General features: G+C 39.2%; 1 long non-coding RNA gene across 1 annotated transcript; it reads left to right on the top strand.

Annotated features, from left to right (window-relative positions):
• The first annotated feature begins 376 nt into the window (after nucleotides 1-376).
• Nucleotides 377-7,990, top strand: LOC118905290. Its single transcript, XR_005022194.1, has 4 exons — nucleotides 377-524; nucleotides 6,936-7,003; nucleotides 7,392-7,559; nucleotides 7,745-7,990. It is a non-coding gene; the product is annotated as an uncharacterized LOC118905290 (long non-coding RNA).
• Nucleotides 7,991-14,907: the final 6,917 nt, after the last annotated feature.

Consider the following 14,907-nt stretch of genomic DNA (forward strand, 5'->3'; position numbering starts at 1 on the left):
AGCTCCGGCTGAGGCGTGGGAACGCGGCCGCGCATCTGGGGCCCGGGAGCTGAGCGCGGGTGGGGAGAGGCGGCGGCGAGCTGGAGCGCGAAGTCGCTACCTCTAGATAGGGAAGCGCGCGGACGTGGGCACAGGCGCCGGCGCCGGCGCGGGCGCGGCGGGGGCGGGGGCGGGGGCGGGCTGGCGAGGGGCGGGCTCTGGACCTCGGGTTTTGGCGCTCCTCCGCACCCAGCCGTCTGCCGGTGAAGTTTCAGCCCTGTGTTTAAAGAATAACCCCAAGCGCGTGGCTGAGTGTGAGCGAGCGTGTGTGACGTCGGAAGGCGCCGTGGCTTAACCGAACCGCCCCACTCGGCTGTCCCTTGTCTGGACCAAAACTGCTGACTGACTGACCCTGGCGGTCACACTTGCCCTCTGGGGTTTTCGAAAACCCTAAATCAAAGTTGCTTTTCTCTTTGGCAACTCCCAAGGCTACTTCCGCGGCCTCTGGGCTGTGAACAGATAAGGACGCAAGTTTCCCCGACCAGGTACTTAACAGCTGGCGGTCGGAGGGTCTGAGAGACCGGCCACCAAACGATTTTCGATTTGCACCTAATCAGTTCTTTGCATTTGGCCACTGAGGCTGCGGATAATAGATCCCGCTGAGTAGACCGTGGGCTGGAGTTGCGTCTACTCTGGTGGCAGGAAGGACTAGAGCAATGATGAGGGTATTTCAGGACACAATTTTAGTAGTTTTTCAAGTTCGAGTTTTTCGGGCTTAGATTATCCAGATAATTGCAATTCTCCACACTCCCTGGTTTGGGTAGTCGCAGAGGTAGAGTTAAGTAGAATCCCGGACGTGAAAAAAAAAATTGCGCTTGGAAATTTAATTTGTTTTCTAAAAGACGAATGCGTGTTCAGTTTTTAGTGCATTGGACAGCGTGGGTTGTATAAAACTCTAGATGTGCTTGTAAAACATGTTTTCAAGCTGCTCTTTCCCTCCATGCTCTGAGGTATTTTTTTGAACCGGCTACGCAGTTGTGTCTATGCGAGGGCAGCGGGAGGCGGTGGGCCCGCCGGGGCGCCGCGGTACCGGGAGGCGGGCGCCGGGTTGGTCGGGGTCGAACTCGAGACTCCACTCGTTGCGCCGGGACAACTCGGTGCTTAGGGCAGAAAAGCCTCTGAGAGAGAGGCGTCAATCAGTCGCCACAGCCCTACGCCACGACGGAGTCTTATTTTTCTGGGGATCTGCTTAGCGCGTCCCCCTCTGACACTCCATTCTCTCCTCACACAAGACCGGCGCGGGGCGGGGAGGAGAAGAGGAAGGGATGAGACTTGAAAAGACCGGGCCCGGGTCTGGGCAGGGCAGGGGGAGAGCGGGAAGGACCTGCAGTCCGCGGGTTAAGCCCTCGTTAAACCACAAAACCCCTTCCCCACACGCCCTCGTCTCTTTTGTGCGGTCCCCACCGCGGCGCCTGCAATAACCGTGTGAACAGAAACCCGAAACGTTCCGTCCTGACTTTTGAAACTTAACACCGGGCAAAACACACAGTCGTCGGGGGCCGGGCGGGGCCCGGTGGGGATGCACCCGGTCAGCTCGAGGCCGCGGGGGGCGGTGACCCCCCAGCTCGGCTGTGGGCCTCCCCTCCGCGCGGGTCTCCGGGCCTTTGCTTCGCTGCAGCGCCGGCTGCCTGAGCGCGCTGCGGGGAGCCGAGCGGGCTCGCCTCCCTTCGGCTCTGACCTCCCCCGACGTCACTCGGCTCTTGGTCCTCACAGCCCGGCTAGGGAAGAGCCAGATCTGCGCCGGTCGCCCGTCCCACCTCCCCGGCGGATGCGCCCGCGGCCAGTCCGCGCAGGCCACGCGGGGACACGCCGCCTCCGGCCTGGGGCGAACTCAGCCTTCACGACTTTCAGCGAAGGGTGCGCATTTTTCTGAAAGCGAATGTCTACAGATGCCACCAATTAACCTTGGCCACGCGATCAAATTAGCGGGCGCTTCGAAACGCCGGGGGCAAAACCTGAGATCACCACTGAAAAAAAAATTTAAGACTTCTTTCTCACTATCTTACTGTATTTAATTATAATAATTGCGAAAAATTGCGAAGAGGGAAATGACTTGCTTGAAATAAAGTTGCAGCTGGATAAAGTTTTTCCATATTTGTCTTTGAAGACTTAACCACTGTACCATGCTATAAAGAAAAATACGGCAGGGACGTTCGAAATGCACACGCAGATTTACTGTCGCTTAAAATACTTCTTAAGCAAAGAGGGTCATATTTTAAAAACGTTTAGAACAGTGCCTGGTACGTGGTAAGCGCTCTATACGTCTGTTAAATAAACAAGAAGGCATAAGGCAAAAGACCTCGGTGTTTTGAACACGACCAAATTAATAACATGCTAACTTAGCTGCAAGATACTTGATCGCAATTAGGCAGCACGGGATTTTTCAATTAGGTCTTTTATTCCCCTCGAATATCCCATTTGCCTATGCCCTGGTCAGGCGCCTTGTCTAACACTGAAAGTGCTTCTCGGGTCAGAGGCAGAAACGGAGGAAACTCTTTAAAACGCCCCAGCATCATTAAAAACGGTGGTGGATTCTCTGGAGTGCGGGAGCGAGGTGTAGGGGTGGCGTCTGCAGAGAGAAAGAAAAGAGAATGAGAAAACCGCGGGATTTCAAGCTTCATCGCCCCTCAGCGACATCCTTTTCAGTGAAAGTTGGTTGAAGGCTTAGGAAGAACTCGGGCAGAAGAAAAGATGTCCGCGCGCAGAGCAAACCACAGTTCGTTCCTTTTCAAAGATTTGTACAATGAGATAATTAGACCGAAAGATACGAAGAACTTCCCTACAAACGAAATGCCATTAGGAAAGAAAGCCCAGAAAGACAGATCTAAACGAAATGGAGGAGGGAAGACTCAGCTGTCTTCCCGAAATTGGTCCTTTCCTCCCTGTTTTGTCCTTTTGTGATTTAACTCACTTACTGACGTGAGTGAGATGTCGAATGCTGAGATCTGGAAACGTCAAGCTCAGTGGTCCTGATCCGCCTCCCCAACTCTTCCCTCACTCATTTAATATAAAGTTACAGTTTTTGCACCTGTATTTTATACATCTGGCCATTTTGACCCTGTTATAGCTTGTCCCACAAAATTTGAGTTGTGTTGCATAAATTAATGAAGTGATTACTTTGCAGCATTCTAAAATTCTCCTTGCAGCATTTTTGGAAGGAAAGTAGGATTTTTTTTTTTTTTTTTAAATTCTAGGTCTGCTTTTTTCCTCATTAGAGCACTCTGATTTTTCAAGATCAGTGGTCACACTTTGTTACTTGTTACTTCTCTGAATCCTTTGAGGTACTGCTTACAGTTACTTTAAAAAGTGTCAGCCACTCCAGTGTTTGGGTTCGTTAGAAAGTCACTAAGACATGACACCACTTTAAAAAAATGTTTTAACTTAGCTTCACAGTGAAATACAGGCAGCTCTGTTATTTAAAGACCTTTATGTTAGTCTGAGAAGACTAAGTGCACATAGTTCATATTGAGAAGTCCAATATTTTGCCCTTTCTGAAATATATTTACACAGCTTTCTCTTGCAAATGGAAGACAAGCAGGTCGCCCCAAGATGTGCTAGTCTATTTGCAATTGCTGGGGCAGGTGACATGCACGTGCATCTGTGGGCAGCCTTGCTGGGCTGGCTTCCCTGACTACAAGGCTATTGTGAGCTGGCAACACTTTAAGGTGTGTGAGAATGCTGCGCCCTGAGAGTGGAGGCCAAAGGCAAGATCCTTGTAAATTTCAATACCTTTCTCAACATCAGTCTGGCAGCAGGCAGGCCAACCTAGGGTCACTGTGTGACACATATTTGCAAGCTAGTAAAGCAAAACAAAGCTGAAAGCAAGGGCAAATTTAGGCCCACCAACCTTGAAGTCATCTATAAAAGGGAACTGCTTTACCAGTTAACAATTATCCTTGCCTGGTTACCCACAAAAAGTGCATCGTTTTTTCTTGGCTTGCCCCAATAGGTGCTACTTATTTTTTACATCAGAAGCTTCAAGGTAGGAAGTCTAAGACCCAAAGGCCCCTTTCTTGGAGATTAGAATGTTTAAATTGATCTCTGTTATTAAGGGGCAATTTATTTAAAAGCTTTTATTTCATGAGTGATGTTATTAGTACCTAGCACATGCCCAAGGAGGAAGGCTGGTTTTATTGCAGGACACTGGAGAAGAGGGTTGTATAATTAAGTAACTAGTTTTCCATACCCCTGTAAGCAACAGTCAAAAGATAACTACACTCACTATATTAACTTCCTCTTTGTGAGTGTTAAATTGATGTTGGCAGGCTTTTCTATTAAGGAAATTCTTTTAAATTTTCATTTTCTTGAAGTTGGTTTGATTGAGAGATTTTTTTTCCCCTCTCTCTTAGGAATACAATAAGAAATATTCGCTCCTCTCATGGAAATCATCTTTTAACTAACTTCATCCCCATCCTCTAGAATAGAATAGTGCCTGACACATAATGGATACACAATAAATGGTTTGTGAATGAATTTCTTGTCAAAATTAATGAACTCCTTGCTTCTTTCCATATATACAGAATTTAGATACATCAGAATAATAAAATGGAAATAAACAACCGTGAAGTAAAAAAAAATCATGAAAAAAATTGAAAAGAATATACTTAAACATGAGCAGGAAACCATTTGCTGTGAATGGGCCCTGAGGTCACTCCTGAGCTTCCTGGCAGCCAAGTCAGAAGAAACAGAGTGAGTTTTCTAGTTCTTGTAATCGGAAAAGAGGAAGCACATTATTTGTCAAAAAAGAAAAAGTTTATCCAGCTGCTGAATTCTAAACAAGCTACGTGATTACCTTTTTCACAGATTTAAAATTTTTATTTTGTTTAAAACAATTATTTTCTTTGTCTAAAATTCTTCCCCAAGTATCTACATTAATTATTGCATGAACATTCGTATTATGTATAAATGAAGACAATAGTTTATCTCCTAATAGCTGAATAAGTCATTTTCTATGCTCTCATGATTAATAAACTGGCATTAATAGGACCAGTGCCTCACAGAGTTACAAAAATGTGGATTCTCCATAGGAAAATTTCTTTCAGTTTTAGAAAAAGTTAAATCAAAGATGAATGGATCTGGTTGGTTGGTATTACTTGATGAAAGTGAAAGAGACTCTACAGGTTTCTGAAATATCAAGTGCTATAGAAAAGTTTAAGACTAAAAGAATTTCCCAGTATAATGCAAATGACCATGTATATTTTTCTTCACGCTTTTATTAGGATACTTTTATTAGATGTGTGCACATTTATGCCCTTATCTGCTTATTTTTAAATTGATAGAGACTTTATGGGGAAAAAAACCCCCTCATAGATTGGAAATAAGAAGTTGCTAATTTTAGATTTATTGTAGAAAAATTGAAGGCTATTTTTGGACCTTCATGTTTTGTAAGCCTATTGAAGTAGTAGTATGTTACAAGAAACAGAAAAATAGCAAGTTTGGCATCTATTGTTTGAAGGGACAGCACAGAAGTTGTTTTTTTTTTTCTTTCTGGCTTTAGACTTCAAAATAATTTAATAACATCATAATGTATTGGGAACATATGACTAAAATTTTTTAGAGATAGATTTTGGTCTTAAGTAATAGCTCATTCCATTTCTAGGGAATGAATAAAGAAAACAGTTCTGTGACGAACTGCAGTATTCATCAGGGCAGTGCAGTCTGTTTGGAAACAAAATGTCATGGTGCTTAGTAGAGAGCAACCATGCTCAGCTGCAGCATGGAGAAGCTGTGCACTCTGCCTTGAATATGTAAGAAAGGTACATGGAAAGTACGTTTCCATAGCACTTTTAATCTGAGACTCCTAGGGCATTATTGAATCATGAATCTAAACTCACAGCACTGCAGTACTTGTCAAGGCTGGCTATCAGGATTTTGCTAGAAAAACAGTCTCAACAGAAGCATTAACAGAGTCTGAAAATAGAAGGCCAAGTTATGGATAGAAAACAAAAAAACAATAAAACGGTGTATGTGGGTGTATATGTATCTGTCTCCCTGTATACAAGTGGATAGATAAAAGTATCTGTATCTAGACAGATATAAAAGGCACAAAATAATTAAAGGTTTTTTAATTGACATGACTTGATCGTTAGTTTATAAAAGGCTATCGTAATATCTGGCACTGACCAGTAGCTCACATCACAGAGGAAAATGCTGCATTTTGTAATTAAACCACCATTTGTAACATGAAATTTACAAATTGTATATTTTTGTGTGTATTTTCTCCACTTTTAAAAATTACATTCACTGTATTCCAGTTTATATTATTTTAGATACTGAAATATGTTATCTTTTATCTATTCTATCCTCTACATTTAAAATTAGTTTCCTTATGCAATTAAAAAAATGTAGATCCTTAGAAAAGCAGACTAATAGTTGAACTTCTTGGTGCAATGTTATGTTAAAGCTTTTGCTATGTTAAAGGGTTGGGAGAGTGATTCTCTCTGGTGTTCAGGTGAACAACTGAAAAATCGTGTTCTCTGTACATGAATGCATGAAATATTGATAAATTAACTAACTATATACTTGCGTGCATAGCTTCTAGTTGAAATAACAAAGGTTTGAACAAAATTTAAAATGAAAACATACTAACCATAAATTTATTTTTTTGTGTGTGTGCGAATTGGGAAAAGGATGTCCATACTTTAATTTTAACAACGAAACTCTTTGTTCTCATTCAAAAATGTAGTTTGGGAACTAATACATTAGGAACATCAGAGTGGGGACTAAATAAACAGAACTGAGGGAGGAAATGATCTGAAAATAAAGCCAAAGAGATTATAGACAGAAATCACTGACAGAACTATTAGTGTGTGTACTTGAAATTAATAAGGCTAACTCATTAATCATGGCTTGATTTTTCAGACTGTGCCTCTCAATTTGTATGTTCTCATTTCCAGGCCACTAAGTATTGAACACCTACTTCGAGTAATGCTCTCTCTCTGTTAAGCAGTGTGAGTGATACCTGGTGAGTAAGCCTCAATTCCTGCTCTCAGGAAATAGCAGGGGAAATAACACGGCAGTCTAAACGCAAACAACTGTTACCGAGATGGGATGTAGTCAAGGCCAAAGTAAAAGGAAAACTGCACGCTATGGGCACAAAGAGAAAGAAGATTCATTTTTAAAGGGAGATCGAATCAGAGGCAGCGCCAGAATTTTTGTATAAGATCAGAGGTAGCAACCCTGTTGGAAGGGTGGGAGTGGCCCAAAGACTTTTGTTTTCAATTTCTGTTTATACGACAATCACACTATTCTTATTTAGATATTATGTTTATTGAGATGTCTTTGTATTGCTCTTAAGCATTATGAGAAGGGGAGGTTTCTAACCCCTTACCTCTCCTTTGGTGCAATCATAGGATTAAGGGAAAAAGTGAGCAGAGCCTTGAAGGATGTCCAGAATAACTACACTCACAAATACACTCTGCTGGAGAAGGACCAGCATTTGCAAAGACACCTGAAGAGTGCAGGCGGTTCTTAGGGGAAGATGGATGATCCTCTGCTGGAGTGAAGGATATGGAGGAAAGGTGGGTGGAAGGGAAAGAGTTGTCTTGGGAAATGAATTAAGCTGTAGCCAAGTTCTGGTGGAGCTTGCATGCCAACCTGCATGTCTTGAAGTCATTTGAGAGTCACTGGAGGTTTTTAAGAAAAGTGACATGTTTAGAGCTATAATTCATTAGATTGATCCAGTCAAGTTTCTTCCTTGTTTTAGTTGTCACTAATTTGAATTGAAAACATTATAATAGAAGAAAAATTCCAGGACAATTTGTCTTTATAAATGGAATTCTTCATCTTTGTTGCTCAGTGCAAGTCATTTAGCCACCAGAAGAGCATTGTCAGGTAAGACTGTTAACTGAGTCCTGGGGAAACTCACTGCTTTTAATTGGGTTCCTTGGGTTTATTTAATATGACCCAATTTAGATGAAAGAACATGTTCACTACCTGTTTTGTGGAGTATTCACAGAATTATGCCAGGACTTGCACATCAATATTTATAGATTTGTTTTACAACCTGTCATGTCATAATTAAAATCAGCACACTGTTATACTCTCAAGGATTAAGAGAACTTTCTAAAGTGAGGTTTTCAGCTTCATTGACTTCAGAGTAACACATGGCACATGAACACTGCTAGCCATCTCAGATTTATCCAGATTGAATACTTCCAGTGGAAGATTGAGCCCTGATTCCTTCTTGCTACTTTCTTGCTGAAAGAGAGAAGTAGGTTACAGTTACTTTTCTACAGGGTGCCATAAATAAACATTCAAGGATGTTACAATTCAGGTGTTATTTAACGATTTTTAGACTAGTAAAATTACATCCTTCCCTGAAAGGCCTTGTTGAAATGAAAGCACCTTGCATTTAAATATTGGATATGCAATCAGTAAACGGCAATAATGTTTAATAACGAAATGCAAGACAGCCTTAAAATTGTGATTTTCTTTTAGTCACTGCATTGCAGGTGAGAATAAAACAAGGCTCCTATTAGTGAACAAAGGTTAGTAAGGTCGGGCTCTCGATGAAGTTGAATCAGAGCGGAAAGCTTGCAGTGCAGAGACTTCCCTTCAGATTATACTTCACATTCAGCTTCAATCCACTGAACAAACATCTAGTGTGCTCATTAAGAAATTCAAAAGCAATGTAACATGTGATTTTTGCCCTTGGAGAGTTTACTATCCAGAGAATACATTAATGGTTTGAGTAACTGCCATTTATCAAGTGTTTGCTATGTGTCAGACACTAAGCTATCAAAGTGCTATGTGGATTAGTTTATTTAATCCTCACCAGAACCCCTTGAGGTAGGACAATCATTGCATGTATGTATGTATGCATGCATGTATGTGAATTTAGATTTATTTATTTTTAGTTTTTTCTTCCAGTTTTATTGAGATATAATTGACATACAGCGCTGTATAAGTTTAAGGTGTACAGCATAATGATTCAACTTATATGCATCATGAAATTATTGCCACAGTAAGTTTAGTGAACATCCATTATCTCATATAGATACAAAATTAAAGAAATCGGAAAAAAATTTTTTCCTTGTGATGAAAACTGTTAGGAACTACTCTCAACAACTTTCATGTATAATGTACAGTAGTGTTAATTATATTTATCATGTTGTACATTACATCCCTAGTACTTATTTATCTTATAACTGGATGTTTCATTATCTTTATCTTACTGATGAGGAATCAGACCCAGTGATGTTAAATAACTGCACAAGTTTTATGGGTCTTAAGGGATAGGTAGAGTCAGGTTTGACCCAGGGAATCTAATTCTAGGCTAGTGCTCTTACCCAGTACTGGACTTTGCCTCTGAGAAGAATTTATGTGACACAGACACAGACTGTGCAAATCGGTAGAAGTGACACACTTTAAGAAAAATTTGTTTCCCAATGACCATTTCTAAGTGTGTTGTTTGGAATGCCAAAACATTTTCTCATAGAAACTGTGATACCTGGTGGTTAGTTTTCTGTCTACCCTCAAAAAGCCTAACTACTCCATAACAGAGCCAGGAAAGTTTGTGGTTAAGAACATAAGCTTTAGCATCAGACACCAGGGGGGCATTCCTAGCTCTGCCACTAGTTTCATGGCCTTGAACACACTCCTTTTTCTAAACCCAGGACCTCATTCATGGGGTTAATGATACCTAATAAAAGGGTAAGGATCAAATAAAATAGTGTCAAGTGCTCTTAGAAATGTGCTTGACACAGGGAAAGAGACAGATATTATAGCTGATTAATCATGGGTCCTGAGAACAGAGGACAAACTTCCTTGTTATTTTATTTCTTTATGAAAATTAAAGCCATCTTTTATTACTTTTATATTATAGTAGCAATACATGTTCATTGAAGAACAATTAGTAGATTGTGTTAGTAATAATAACATTTAAATTGCCATTTAACCTGGCAATCACAGACAATCACCATTAGTACTTTGATAATTATTCTTTCAGTTTTTGTATTTTTTCCTTTTCACAAAACATGGGATCATTTTGCCTAATAATATTTAATAACCTGCTTTTAAACCTAAATATATATAAAATGAACATTTCCCTCATTTCGTTAAATAGTCTATAACATTTTTTTTTCCTGATAGTGTAGTATTCTTTGGTATGGATGTACCATAAATTCACTTAACGATTCCTTATCGCTGGACATTTAAATGTTTATAACCTTTTTTCTATTATGAACAATGCTGAAATAAACAACCTTGTAGGTTAAAAATGTGTATGTGTTTTAAATTATTTTTAATCTAAATTATTAGAAATAGAATCAGGTGACCAAACGGTATTCACATTTTAAACAGTTTTGGTATTTCCTGCCAAATTATCTTTCATAACAGTTCGACCAATTTATATCCCTTCCAGCAATGTGTGAGAAAACTCATTTCTTGAATCATTGCTAACACTAGATAGTTTGATAGTTGCCAACCTGATGGGTGAAATAGTATCTATCATTTTAAATAATTTTAGTTTTTTTGATTATTAATGATGTAAGATGTTTTTCATAGTCTTATTGGTTATTTGTAGTTTTTTATGACTGTTGATACACTTTATTATTCTCTTGAGGTAGTTGTCCTTTTATTATTGAGTTAAAAGTGCTAATTATAAATAAAGGCACAATGTTGGTCTCATATATTACAAATATACATATATAATATTTTCAGCTTCTCATTTTCTTTTAAATCTTATTTATGCACCTTTTGATGTATATGTACAGAGGTTTTTACTTTTTCATGTTTATCAGTATTTGATGTTTTTTCCCAGTTAAAAAAATTTTATTCAATCTAGAATTTATTTTGGTATATTTTATTATATAGGGATGAATTTTAATTCATTCAACAAACCTTAACTGCATGCCTACAATGTACCAGGTATGACTTTGCTTGGGGAATAATTGCTGTGTAAGGCAGGCAAAATTCCTGCCCTCAGGAGGCAGTTCCTCCTCAAGTGGCTCATTAGTTGATGCTCATACATTACTTTCCTCTCACTGACTTAAATTCCTCCTTTTTTCCATACCAAATACATGTGTATAATCAGATCGGCTTATAGACTTTCTACTTGATACCATTTATTTGTTTCTTTGTTTCTGTGCCAGGATCTCACTGTTTTAATGATCATAATTTTAAAATAATGCATTTTAATAAATAGCAAGGCAAGGACTAATTTCATTCCTCTTGCTTTGTTCTTTAATTTTTTTCTTGACTTGTCCCTTCTTATTTTTTTACTATTTCTTTTATTGTGGCATAACATGTATAACATGAAATCTTCCATTTGAACAATTTTTAAGTGTACAATTCAGTGGCATTAATTATATACACAGTATTGTGCAACCATTGCCACTCTTTTTCTAAAATTTTTATCACCTCGAACAGAAACTTTGTGCCCATTAAGCAATAACTTCCTATAACCCTCCTCCCCCAGCCCCTGGTAACCTCTAATCTACTTTCTCTCTCAGTAAATTTGCCTATTCTAGATATTTTATATAAGTGGAATCATACAATATTTGTCCTTTTATGCCTGGCTTATTTCACTTAGTATATTTTTAAGATTCATCCATGTTGTAGCATGTATCAGAACCTAATTCCTTTTTATGGCTGAATAATATTCCATTGTAGGTAATACCACACTTTGTATATCCATTCAGCTGTTGGTCATGTCCTTTGTATTTATACTTCTGGAAGAACTTTAGAATCATTTTGTCAAATACCTCTCCCAAATCCTCTAATGTCTTCTTAACATCCTCTCATATCCCTTTCTATCTACCTTTTATTCTATTAATCCTATCTCCCCAGGTTACTAGTACTGAATGCCTTCATACTGGCCCAAGCCTAGCACTGTACCTTGATCCTTAAACTTCCCTCAAGCTGCCCCATGCTTCAAAATTAACTACTTTCATCTTCATTCTCCTAATAAAAATGGACAGTTCCTCAGTGCAATTGATCTCACAGAAGTATTGGGAAAACCATCTGAATTATCCCTAAATTGTGAAAGTTAGATGCCCCTTGGTGGAATGTGTATTTTAGGAAAAGGATATTTTATCCTTTAAATGAATTTAAATGATTTGCTATTTTTAAAAAATTCCAGTAGCATAACAAAGTATCTTTTAAAATTTCAGTCTACAGGAGGGTAACTTACTTCCGAGTTGAGAGCTTCTTGAGTCTGCCTGCCCATCCACAGTATCTTAAGGCATTCCTGTTTTGTCAGATACTTTCTGTGTTTTCACTGATGAACTCAATAATTTTCTTTCCTTTTGGAATTCCTACCATAGTCATGACTTTATTGACCCCAGTGATGGTAGAAGTGTTGGAGGTGGTTTATGTGTCTGTTTGGCAGTGGGTAGGTATAAATCAGGTACTATTTTAAAATAGAGGCTTCCTGTAAGTAATCAAATACTAAACTGTATATTCTGGTCCACAATTCAGGGATGGAAAAGAGAAATGAGGGCTTGCATGGTATGAGACAGCTTCACGGGTATTTCAAGAATAATTTATTTGAAAAATATATGTTTCTTCGGTTCTTTGCAAAGGTAAGGACAAGCTCCTAAAAGAAAGAAACTATTAGATTGATGGTGTTTATTAGTCCACTGCTGTATGTGTAATGGAAAGAGCAATGGCTTTGGAATCATGCAAAATTGGCTTAAGTTCCTGGCTCTGTCACATGGTAGCCTATGTTATCTCAGCCAGATTAATGTTTCCTCTAAGCCTTAGTTTCCTCAACTATAAAATATACCTCACTGAGATGTTTTAAAGTTCAAACAAGATAAATAATGTGAAACCTCCTAGCAATGTGTAGTCCATTGTATACCCTCAGTGAAGATCAATTTTCTTTACCTTCCTTCCCTAAATAACAACAGAAGTGTCTGTATGGGGGAAAGCATTTGTAGTACTGAATGTCAATCCTTCTTGGTTAATAGCTGAATAAAGATAATGTCTTAATTTTTCAAAATACCTCAACTTTCCTATGTGTAGCTTTCATTTCATGCTTCACTAAATTATGGTGCTTGCAAAGCACCTTGAACTTTTCCAGTACAGAGCACACTGTAAGCAGGATGGAATTAACATTACCCCTGGTCTATAAAGTATCGTACCTACATTCTTACTGATTGACACGATACATGTTTATACAGTTGATGTCGCCTAGGGACATTCTTGCCTGAGTCCTACAGCAGTGTTTTGCCACCTGTAACTGTGCTGAATAAAAATGGTCCCATCTATCATTTCTGTAGCTTTTCCTCATAGAAGCAGTCTTGATAAGGATATGAAATCCAGGACATCATAGCATCAACAATCTTTTCCTCTTCAAAGGCATCTTTCAGACCAGGCTCTAGCAGTCCCTTACAAACATTAATTATATAAATCATACACACTATTGCTTTGTGGGAGGTGAAGTGTTTAGTAAAAATGATCGTCTGAACACAGGTTGGCTGTGTGGGTGCAGGACAGAAATTTGGAAAGTGGAAAGTGAGTGCTCAGTGTGCATTCATTGCTGATACGAAGTCAGCTGCATGCTTGGCTCATCCTGGGTGTGCTTCTGCTGGGTTTTTGACTAATATATAAAATTCAGACTATTCTTGGTTAGAGGGAAATTTGTGAGTGGTATGAGCTACCTGAACACTAATGATATTAATTCTTAAGGTTAATTCTTGTACTGCATACCCAGTGGCACCCTGAGGTCTGGGGTTGAGTGGCTCCGTGTCATAGGATGAAGAAACCACCCCAGATTGAGCTCAGATTGAGTCCAGGTGGCTTGGTCTGACTCCTGTAGGGGAGTAAATGGTAAATAAGAAATTTGGAAGCCCCTCATCAGAGTGTATCTTCATGCTAGAGAATGATTTAGTGGAGGATTGAGCTTTAAAGTTAATACCAACAGTGTATAGGATTTATATGATTTATGCATATATATTAGTGTCTACACTTTTTGTTCTGTTTTATTTTTATCATTGCTCCTAATCTGGGGCCCTCGTATCACTCATGATACACAATGGTAGTCATGAATATATTTTTTTGGTGGGGGGGGCCTATTTCTAAAAGCCTAAGAGAAATCATATATGTTATTTATTTAAACTTTAATAATATGTCTTAGGCTACCAGCAATTATATTACCTATTTATTTATATCACAATGATACTTAATAGACTAATAAAAATATCAACCTAGCACAGCACCTGGTATATGTAAGTACTCAGTTAATATTTGCTAGGTGAATCAGAATTACATAAACCATTTTCCATAGTTGAAATTCTTGCTAATTTGACTCTTTGATTTGTTTCTGATAAATTCATTATTTCTGCATTCGTTAAAAACATAATTTAGAACAGAAGGGTTGTTTTTTCTAGTGAAAATCTTATACTTTCCCATAGTTATACTTGCCCAAAAACATAAGCGCTGCTGTGACCGTTTGCACGAACTACCTGTAGTGAACATCAATTATCTTCTGGTATCCTATACACCTTTTCCCTCCTTCCTTGCAGTACTCAGATTTTCCTCGAAGAGTCACCCCTCCTCATCGTGTAGCAGCTGTTAGTTGCGTGGGATTGAACTGCCTTCAGTTCAGGAGTGGGACCTGAATTGGTATAGACCAATCAGTAGATTGCACTGAAAATTCAATCTCAAGCAGGTTAGGAGATGTGAGTAAGAGCACATGAAATCCACCTTCCTGGGAGACTTGTTTTGGAATCATGAGGGAAGCCTGAAGATGACATTATGAAGAAGGGCAAAACCAAGAAAATTGTAGAAAAACAGAGGCATGTTCTTGATTGAGCTACACCTGAACCCAGTCCTAACTCTGAACTTTACTGTTAATGTGAGTCTCTTTTGGTTTTTAAACTAGTTTGTAAGAGGTTGTCTGTTCTTTGTAAGGGGAAAAACAAA

Source organism: Balaenoptera musculus, chromosome 12 (assembly GCF_009873245.2).
Source record: "Balaenoptera musculus isolate JJ_BM4_2016_0621 chromosome 12, mBalMus1.pri.v3, whole genome shotgun sequence".
NCBI classification, from domain to species: Eukaryota; Metazoa; Chordata; class Mammalia; order Artiodactyla; family Balaenopteridae; genus Balaenoptera; species Balaenoptera musculus.